Source organism: Corylus avellana, chromosome ca3 (genome assembly GCF_901000735.1).
Source record: "Corylus avellana chromosome ca3, CavTom2PMs-1.0".
In the NCBI taxonomy this organism is placed as follows: domain Eukaryota; kingdom Viridiplantae; phylum Streptophyta; class Magnoliopsida; order Fagales; family Betulaceae; genus Corylus; species Corylus avellana.
Window position 1 is genome coordinate 16933077 of NC_081543.1, and position 9868 is coordinate 16942944.

At 38.8% G+C, this 9868-nt stretch overlaps 1 pseudogene; it reads right to left on the minus strand.

Moving 5' to 3' along the window:
• Positions 1–3244: 3244 nt before the first annotated feature.
• Positions 3245–9414, minus strand: LOC132173285 (kunitz type trypsin inhibitor 104-like; annotated as a pseudogene).
• Between the last annotated feature and the right edge of the window lie 454 nt (positions 9415–9868).

Consider the following 9868-nt stretch of genomic DNA (forward strand, 5'->3'; position numbering starts at 1 on the left):
TCAAAAAGAGTGGAATCAAATCACTACTGATCATTAAGAATTATAGTGCAAACATTTTCGCTTCTTTAAACTTTCCGCCAATACTTGAAATTTTAAGGTGTCAACATGGTCAATACTTTCTACTGCAATTGTAAATGCATTAATACATTATCATTGTGATCAAATAGAAATTAGAAATTTATATGTTACATCTAAAAATTGTGCCATCATTTTTTTTTTCAGTAGCTCGAATGGTATTCATACTTTTTACCCTTTTTTCTTACCTATGAACTTCTATTCATTATTTAAATATATCATTATGAAGAGGATAGTTTTTAAATCCAAAGAAATTATTTGGGCAAATTTAATCTGAAACCCTACAGTCACCACTGGTATAATTTTCTTTTTTGGTACTGGGCACAGGGGAGGTGGGGGTTACAATAGCAGATGATCTATTGAGCCTTATGAGTCAAAATGTCATGCTAATAGACAACTATTATTAAATAGATTTTATTAAGTCTTTGTATCAATCATGAATTTTTCTAATTCATATAATTATCTCACAAGTAACTAGGAGATCATGTTGAAAATAAATAGTAGGTTGCCTCTCATGTCACAGAAAGGTTGTAGACTTCTAAATAAATAGTAGGTTACTAGATACTTATATTTTCTTTATTAGATTGTATTCTTTAGCACACATATTGTTACCTTTTCTACATATACATTTTCCATAATATGCTTCCATTATATTTTCTTTCTAGAAATAGAAGAAGAAGAAGAAAAAGGTGAATGAGAAACATAAAATGTTATGGAGAATTCCGTGCACTATGTTATGAATATGAATGAGTGAACACCTTCTAAGCCAATCAACTGCAAAACAAATAAAAAGTTGAAGGAGAAACAGAAATATTTCATGGAGAATTCCATATAAACAAATATAAATATGAATGATTGAACACCTTTTTTCAGAAGCCAATTAATAGCAAAACAAAGAAAAAGTTCAAGGACAAACACAAAATGTTTATGGATAATTCCATATAAACAAATATGATTGAGTGAACACCTTCTTTTTCAGAAGCCAATCAATAGCAAAACAAAGAAAAAGTTGAAGGGGAAATAGAAAATGTTTATAGAGAATTCCTTATAAACAAATATGAATGATTGAACACCTTCTTTTTCAAGTATTTTATATTAAGGATTTTGGCCCTTTATCCTTACTGGAAGTTTAGATATTTGGTGTTTGATATTTAAGAAGTTCCAATTTGGTTCTTAAATTACTTAAAATATTACAATAGTAGATGATTGATTGAGCCTTATCAGTCAAAATTTCATGATAATAGACAACCTGCTAAATATATTTAAATCTTTCTTTTATGTGCTTCACAACTTTGTTAGTAACTCATTATTTTGTCTCATTTATCTCAAATCAGAAATGACAACTTCAGTGGTAATGAAAAATATCCAAATCTCAATTATGCCAGGAACAAGCCCATCAAACAAGCAATACAAAATTCATCCTCTCTTAATTTTCCCTAATTCAAACTACAAAATACACCACTATTCAACCCTAAACACAATTAATATTTAATCGTTTTCCCTAAACCCTAAACAAATCCATAGCCAAACACATTTCAAACCATTTAACCAACCTATTAATCTCAATCGACAACAACCCTAAACCCTACAAATTCCCCCAAATCCCCCAATATTACACAAAACCGCAAACCCTAATTATTCCCCCAATATTACACAAAACTTCATCAGTATCAGCAAATTTGGGGCATACCTTGTAATTTAATCAAAATTATGTAAGAGGGTAGTGTGTTGTCCCCTTTCTCCAAGCACAAGGGGACCACAAACGAATTCACCAACTTTTGTCTTCCTCTTGTCGTGTGCGTGTCGTGTGGGTGGGGTAGAAACACACGGGGACCACGAAAATCACTTTCGGTACTCACAAGGGGACCACGTTTCTTCTTGTCGTCTTCAGCCGTATGACTTCGGTGTGGTTATTGGAGTGAAAAAGGGGGAGAGAGCTGCGTGAGGCCGTGAAGGATGGTGAAAAATGGGTTGACTAAGGTTGGAGTGAAAAAAGAAAAAGAAAAGGGCTTTAGGTGTTATTGAGGGCAAACTTGGAAGAGCAGGCGGAAAAAGATCACGTGATATGCACGTGAGACGTTTTCCATCCACTTTGACGGCAGAAACTAACAGAAGGTTTAAATTGACAAATTTTGTAACTTTAGGGGGGTACATTGCAAATTTTGAAACTTTGGGGTTCAAATTGAAAAACTCTTGAAACTTTAGGGGGGTAAAGTGGATTTTCCCCATTTTGTTATTAAACGATATGGGGTTTGCACAACAATAACAATTAACAAAGTGTAAATGTCCTTGAGAGGTAGCTCAATTGGCTGGGACCATGCTTAATGAAGCAAAGGTCAATAGTTTGAATCTCCCCATATAGTTTGAAACTAACAGAATGTTTAAATTGACAAATTTTGTAACTTTAGGGGGGTACATTGCAAATTTTGAAACTTTGGGGGTTCAAATTGAAAAACTCCTGAAACTTTAGGGGGGTAAAGTGGATTTTCCCCATGTTGTTATTAAACGATATGGGGTTTGCACAACAATAACAATTAACAAAGTGTAAATGTCCTCGAGAGGTAGCTCAATCGGCTGGGACCATGCTTAATGAAGCAAAGGTTAATAGTTCGAATCTCCCTTCCCCTCTTGTGCAAATATGTAAAAAAAAAAAAAAAAAAGTTAAATGATTAGATAACATAAATGCTTCTTTGCAATTTAGCGTCCATCTCGCATACATCTCACTATTAAATTTATATGAACACCTTTGGGTTTTGACTCCCAAAAATCAATGGGAGAAATTGTTTTCTAAGTGTAATAAATTACTTACACGTTACAAGTGCACTTAATAAGACTATAAACCTTAACAATTCTCTATCACATGTTACAAACACTTTCACTTCAAGTGATTTATATCTCATGTAACTCATCATTATTATTGTAACTCTGTTGAGTTGGCATGCTCCATCTACTATTGGTGTTTTTTCCTTTTTAATTAATGGTAGATGGAGCATGTTAACTTAGGAAAGATGTATGCGAGATAGACGATATAATGCAAAGAAGCATTTCTCTATAAAAAATTTCATTGTGGACATAAGTGCATGTACATTATGTTAGAGAGAGAGAGAGAGAGAGATAAAACATAATAATTTCTTTTATTTCCTTGAAATATAGTCACAATTTTTCAAATTAGGACTTACTAAACACAAGCATGTACTGAGGTTTATTGAATTAGTATAGGAGCTAATTAATTTACTCCATTTATTTATTTAATTACTAGCTTGTACTGTTAGCTAGAGACCAAATTAGAAATATATAAGAGTTTAAGCCCTCCTCTCAAACGTAACCGGAAGCACACTCCCATCCAAGGCCAACAACCTCTTCCCATTTTCAACCAAAGCACCAACAGTCCCGCAGTCAAACCTACAAATGGGACACACTTCCGTACGACACCATTCAATGTTATATATATTGTCTCCCACTTGGGCTTTTACGATCTTGAAGTAATTCCCGGTGGGTCGCTGGCCTTCGTCTTCTCCGGTGACAATCAATCTCCTTCCACTGTCAGTGCTAGAATATATTCAGAATATATTTTGATATTCACCATAATTGCTGATTTGATATATTTTCCTTTTATATATATATATATTTTGATATTATTCTGCAATATTGTACATTAATTTCGTGATTGTATTTTCTAGTTTATCTGGCCTTATTCAACTGTAAATAAGCCTCTTTGTATACAATTCAACACACATAGAAATATAGTATTAAGTTTCATCCCTATATTCTCTAGTTTATTTTAACATGGTATCAGAACCAAGTTTTGGCCTTGTCTAGAGAAGTAGGAAGTCAGTACGTTCTCCACACAATTCAAAGGCTTTTTCGATCTTGTTTTGGTATAATTATTATACCAACAGGCTCAAAAAGGTCTGATCTATCCTGTGGAGTTCTCAGATCGTTGTTCTAAAGTTCAACGCGCTCTCATGCGCTGTCTTAAGTGTCTGTGTCACTGTTCATGCGCCTAACGCGCCGCCCAGTCAACCGTTTTTTAGAAAAATACCGCCAGAATCCAGATCGGAGGCTGTCGATCTACGGGCCTGTCGAAAGCACACGCCACTAGGAGACCCCACGTGCCTCCACGCGTTGCCCAACTTTCTGTGGAATTTTGAACCTCCGCACGCGCCGTTTTGGGCCACCACGCGCCGGCCCTGTCAGCCGTTTTCAGAAACGAATCATAGATTCATGATCGGAGGTTGCTGATCTGTCAAACCAGTTGAAGCACGTGCCACCAGGAGCCACCACGCGCCGCCATGCGCCACAACCTTAGTAAGTTTTTTTTTTGAGCTCACCTAGTTACACTAGAATCAGCCACACTAGATCATTTCTGATTTTTGGGCCCATAAACTTATAATACACTCAGCCACACTAGATCTCAGCCCCTTTTTAACCAAGCCTATATTCCTTATTATACACTCAGCCACACTAGATCCTAACCCCTAAAAACAAGCTCATATCCCCTATCATGCACTCGGCCACACCAGATTCAATCCTCTCACTAGGCTCATAGAACCTATCATACACTCAACCACACCGGATTATATTAAAAAAAAAAATAAATAAAAAAAAAGGAAAAAAAAATGGTTGTACCTACTACCACTCTCCCAAACACCAAAGATATTTCCCAACCAATCCCTATTATTCTCGATGGCTCCAATTACTCAGCTTGGTCTCAAAATATGAGTAGGTGGCTCAAAGGACATTGTCTTTGGGAGTATGTTTCTGGTGAAGAACCTAAACCTCTTGCTGGAGAAGAGGAACCCGCTGCGGCTTTCTCTACCCGCCTCTGCACATGAAAAAGTATCCATTACAGGATTATCTCTTGGTTCTCCAACCCTTGTGTCGTCTCCATCAGCATGACATTTGGAAATCTTGACAATGCCAAAGATGTTTGGGACATGTTAGCTCAGTGCTACAGCACTACCGATCTTGCTCAGCGGTTTCAGATTGTGACCAAGCTTCATCGCATGCGTCAGGAACCAGGTCAGAGTATTACTGATTTTTATTCCCAAATGACTTGTCTTTGGAATCAATTAGCACTATGTGAGCCTAATTGGAGGAATAAGGTTGATGCCTCTGAGTACATTGCTTTTCGCGATAGCATGCACCTAGCCGAGTTTCTTACTGCAATTCGAGATGAGTTTGAGCATACTCGAGCTTCTCTTCTTCACCGCTCACCGTTGCCATCCTTGGAAAGTGCTCTTAGTGAACTCGTTTCAGAAGAGATCCAATTCGCCACTATGAAGTTACACACCTCTGAGATGGTCATGGCCACTGCATCCCGCAATACGCGTGCCCCTAATTCTATTTCTGTCGGGTCTTCCTCATCCAATCGGAATATCCAGGGCCATTATTGTCAGAAATTTGGCCACGAGTATAGTGAATGCAGAAAAAAGGCTCTCTCGTGGGGAATCATTGAGCTCTAGTCATAAGGCTGCTGAGGTCACTCATACTGATACATCTTATATGTCTTACATCGATGTTACACCCCAACCCAGTACCCTTTCTCTTGCAGAAATTGAAGCACTCATTCATCAGGTTTTATCTAAGTCCAATCTTAATACCGCCATGTCCACCACACCAGGTAATTCCTCTTGGTATATTGATTTTGCTTGTTGTAATCACATGACACCGAATTCTTCCATCTTTTCTGCAAAATCTGTGTTACCTAGGCCTACCACCATTTACACTGCTAATGGTTCCCATCTTGATGCTAGTCACGTCGGGTCTGTTTCTACTCATCAACTCTCTTTGTCTGATACATACTTGGTGCTTAATCTCTCATTAAATCTTTTATCTGTTGGCCAATTTTGTGAACTTAGCTTAGAATTGCACTTTTCTAACCGAGGTTGTGATGTGTAGGATCCACGGATGGGACAACTAATTGGGACCGCCTGTAAGATTGGACGTCTGTTCGAGCTTTCATCAATCCATCTTCCTCCTGCTGTGTCTGCTGCCACTCCATCTTGGTCTCCCTCTACCACCCTCAGTTTATGGCACTCTCGTTTAGGACATGCATCTATTTATCGTATTCGTTCTTTAGCTACAAGTGGTCAGTTAGGGTCTGTTGAGTCTGAGTTATTTGATTGTGTTGCGTGTCAACTTGGAAAATAAAGTGCTTTACCTTCTAATAATAGTGCATCTGTTTCTTCTGCTCCTTTTGATTTGGTGCATTCTGATGTATGGGGCCCTGCACCTATTCCCACATTGGGTGGATCCCGCTATTTTGTAATTTTGGTGGATGATTATTCTCGATACACATGGCTTTATCTTTTACAAAATCGGTCTGAACTTCCAAAAATTTACTTTGAATTTCAACAGATGGCTCAAACCCAATTTTCCTGAAACATACAAATTTTTCATTCTGATAATGCCATGGAATATCGTGAATATACCTTCCTTACTACCTTCAAACAAAATGGCACTCTTCCCTATCGCTCATGCCCAAATACTTCTCAACAAAATGGTCATGCTGAACGTAAACACAGGCACATCTTAAACACTGTTAGGGCTTTGCTCCTATTTGCTTCTATCCCTGAACACTTTTGGGGAGAAGCTGCTCTTACCGCTGTTTGTACCATTAATAGGGTCCTGTCTCCTTCTACCTTAAATAGGTCCCCCTATGAACTCCTGTATGGTTCTCCCCCTGATTACCAGTCCTTCCGCATCTTTGGTTGTGTCTGTTTCGTGCTTCTTCCACCCCATAAACGAACAAAATTAGAACCTTGTTCTCGTCTATGTTGTTTTCTTGGGTATGGCATTGAACACAAAGGATATCGTTGTTATGATCCTATTTCCAAACGGCTCCGCATCTCGTGGCACGTCACTTTTTGGGAACATAGGTTCCTTAGTGATATGGAGTCTTTTCCTACTAGTCCCTCTAATTCTTCTCCTATCTTCACTAATGTCTCATTTGATTTGCTCCCGGACACTACTGATCTTGATGTAGGGATGACAAGCTCTCCAGACAACATTCCAACGGTCAACCCCAATGACTCTGTCCCGCCTGTTGATCCATCTACTCTTGAGCCAGCTCCCTCTGTCCCTCGTCGTTCTACTCGGGTAACATTTCTTCCTTCCCACCTTCATGATTATCACTGTTATTCTGCTTTTGCTACTCTACATGAACCTCACTCATTCCGTGAGACTCATACTAACCCTCTTTGGCAGAATGCTATGTCTCAAGAACTTAATGCCCTTTCCAAAACCCATACTTGGGACTTAGTTGATTTACCTCCAAGCAAAACTGCGGTAGGGTGCAAGTGGGTATACAAGATTAAGACAAAATCGGATGGATCTATTGAGCGATACAAGGCATGTTTCGTGGCAAAGGGTCCAATCAGGAGTATGGTATGGATTATGAAGAGACTTTTGCACCGGTGGCTCGCTTTACTTCTGTTCGGTCCTTCCTTCCTATGGCTTCTGTGCGTCGTTGGGATCTTTTTCAATTGGATGTGAAAAACGCATTTCTCAATGGTGATCTTAGTGAAGAAGTTTATATGCAACCTCCTCCTGGGTACGATCATCCACCACACAAGGTTTGCTGACTTCGCGAAGCTTTGTATGGTCTGAAACAGGCTCCACGGGCTTGGTTTGCCAAATTGAGTTCCACTATTGCGCAAATTGGGTTTCTTTCTAGCCCCTATGACACTGCTTTTTTTATCCGGCAATCTGATGCTGGTCTCATTCCACTCTTACTATATGTTGATGATATGATTATTACTGGAGATGATACTGTCGATATTCGTAACCTTCAACAATTTTTGAGTCAACAATTTGAGATGAAGGATTTGGGTTTTCTCAGCTACTTTCTTGGATTGGAAGTGTCTTCTGATCCAAATGGTTACTATCTCTCTCAAGCCAAATATGCTTTAGATCTCCTCTCACGAGCTGGCCTTACCGATTGTAAAATTGTTGATAGCCCTCTAGAGACAAATGTCAAACTTCGTGCCACTAACGGTGAGCTACTTTCTGATGCCACTCTCTATCGACAGTTAGTTGGAAGTCTCATCCATCTTACTGTGACACGACCGGATATTGCCTATGTAGTCCATCTTGTTAGTCAGTTTATGACCACGCCATGCTCAGTTCATTATGCGGCTGTTCTTCGCACCCTTCGCTACGTGAAGGGCACTTTGTTTCATGGTTTGCATTTCTCTTCTCACTCATCATTAGACTTATATGTATATTCAGATGCTGATTGGGTAGGTGATCCCACTGATCGTCGTTCCACCACGGGTTATTGTTTCTTACTTGGTGATTCTCTCATCTCTTGGTGTAGCAAGAAACAATCTGTTGTTGCTCGCTCTAGCACTGAAGCTGAGTATCGTGCTCTTGCTGACACCACCTCTGAGCTCCTCTGGCTCTGTTGGCTCCTACAAGATATGGGTGTTTCTCAGACCTCCAGTTCTCTTATCTTTTGTGACAATCAAAGTGCGATTCAGATTGCGTATAATGATTTATTTCATGAACGTACTAAACACATTGAGATCGACTGTCATTTTGTGCGCCATCAACTTTTACAGGGGACTCTCTGTCTCTGTCCTATTGCCTCCGCTGATCAGTTGGCCGATGTGTTTATCAAAGCACATCCACCTGGACGGTTTCGTGATCTTGTTTCCAAACTCAAGTTGGCATCTACATTACCACCTTGAGTTTGAGGGGGGATGTTAGAATATATTCAGAATATATAATATTTTGAATATATTTTGATATTCACCACAATTGCTGATTTGATATATTTTCCCTGTATATATATTTTGATATTATTCTGCAATATTGTACATTAATTTCATGATTGTATTTCATAGTTTATCTGGCCTTATTCAACTATAAATAGGCCGCTTTGTATACAGTTCAACACACACAAAAATATAGTATTCAGTTTCATCCCAATATTCTCTAGTTTATTTTAATAGTCAGCATCTCTCTCCCCCAACTTCCATGCAGTTGACTGCACACAGGTAGTGCTTGCAGAGAAAACAACCTTCAAGTCCCTACTCTCCCTAATCATCATCTCTCCCTCCACGAAAGGCGTGAAGATGACAATAAACCCTTCTAAGCCCGAAACGTTTTCCTGCCCGACGTACAACGGGCACGACCCATTTCAATTAGTCAGGGTGAAACAACCGCAATTATCGGTGATAATAGGATTGATGTAGCATTCTACACTGGCTTCAAAGGGCTTCCGGCATTGTCGAGCACCAACGCAAGGGAGGACGATGGTTGGGCTGCTGCTGATATGGCTAGGACTAGCCATATGAAGCTAAGGCTTCCGATCAATGTCATGAAGGAATTCATATCTAATTAATGGATTTCTTGTAAAACAAATAATAAGGATGTCTGAGCTAATTATAAGTTGGTGTAAATAGTTGTTGTATTTGTGTTTGATGTTTGGGGCGGTATTTCTAGGATGTGGTGCGGGCATGTCAGCCGTCAATTCATAAAAGTTGATGCATCTTATCTTATTACAAATTACGTGTGTCATATGGCCATTGAAACTAATTGTATTAACATGTTAAGTGATAAGCGCTTAAATATTCATATTTTCAGCCCTTATCTTACATGTTTTAATCCTTTGGTTTTGGTTAATTAGGCAATTTTACTTCCTTTTTGTGTTTTTGAAGTTTTTACAGGCTTTTGGAAGAAAGTGAAGTAAAACTGGGTGATTTAAGCTCAAAAAGAGAATATGGAGAAATTGGAGCTCCCTGGTACTGAAATCAATCGCAGGGTACTTGTGATCGAGCGCAATACC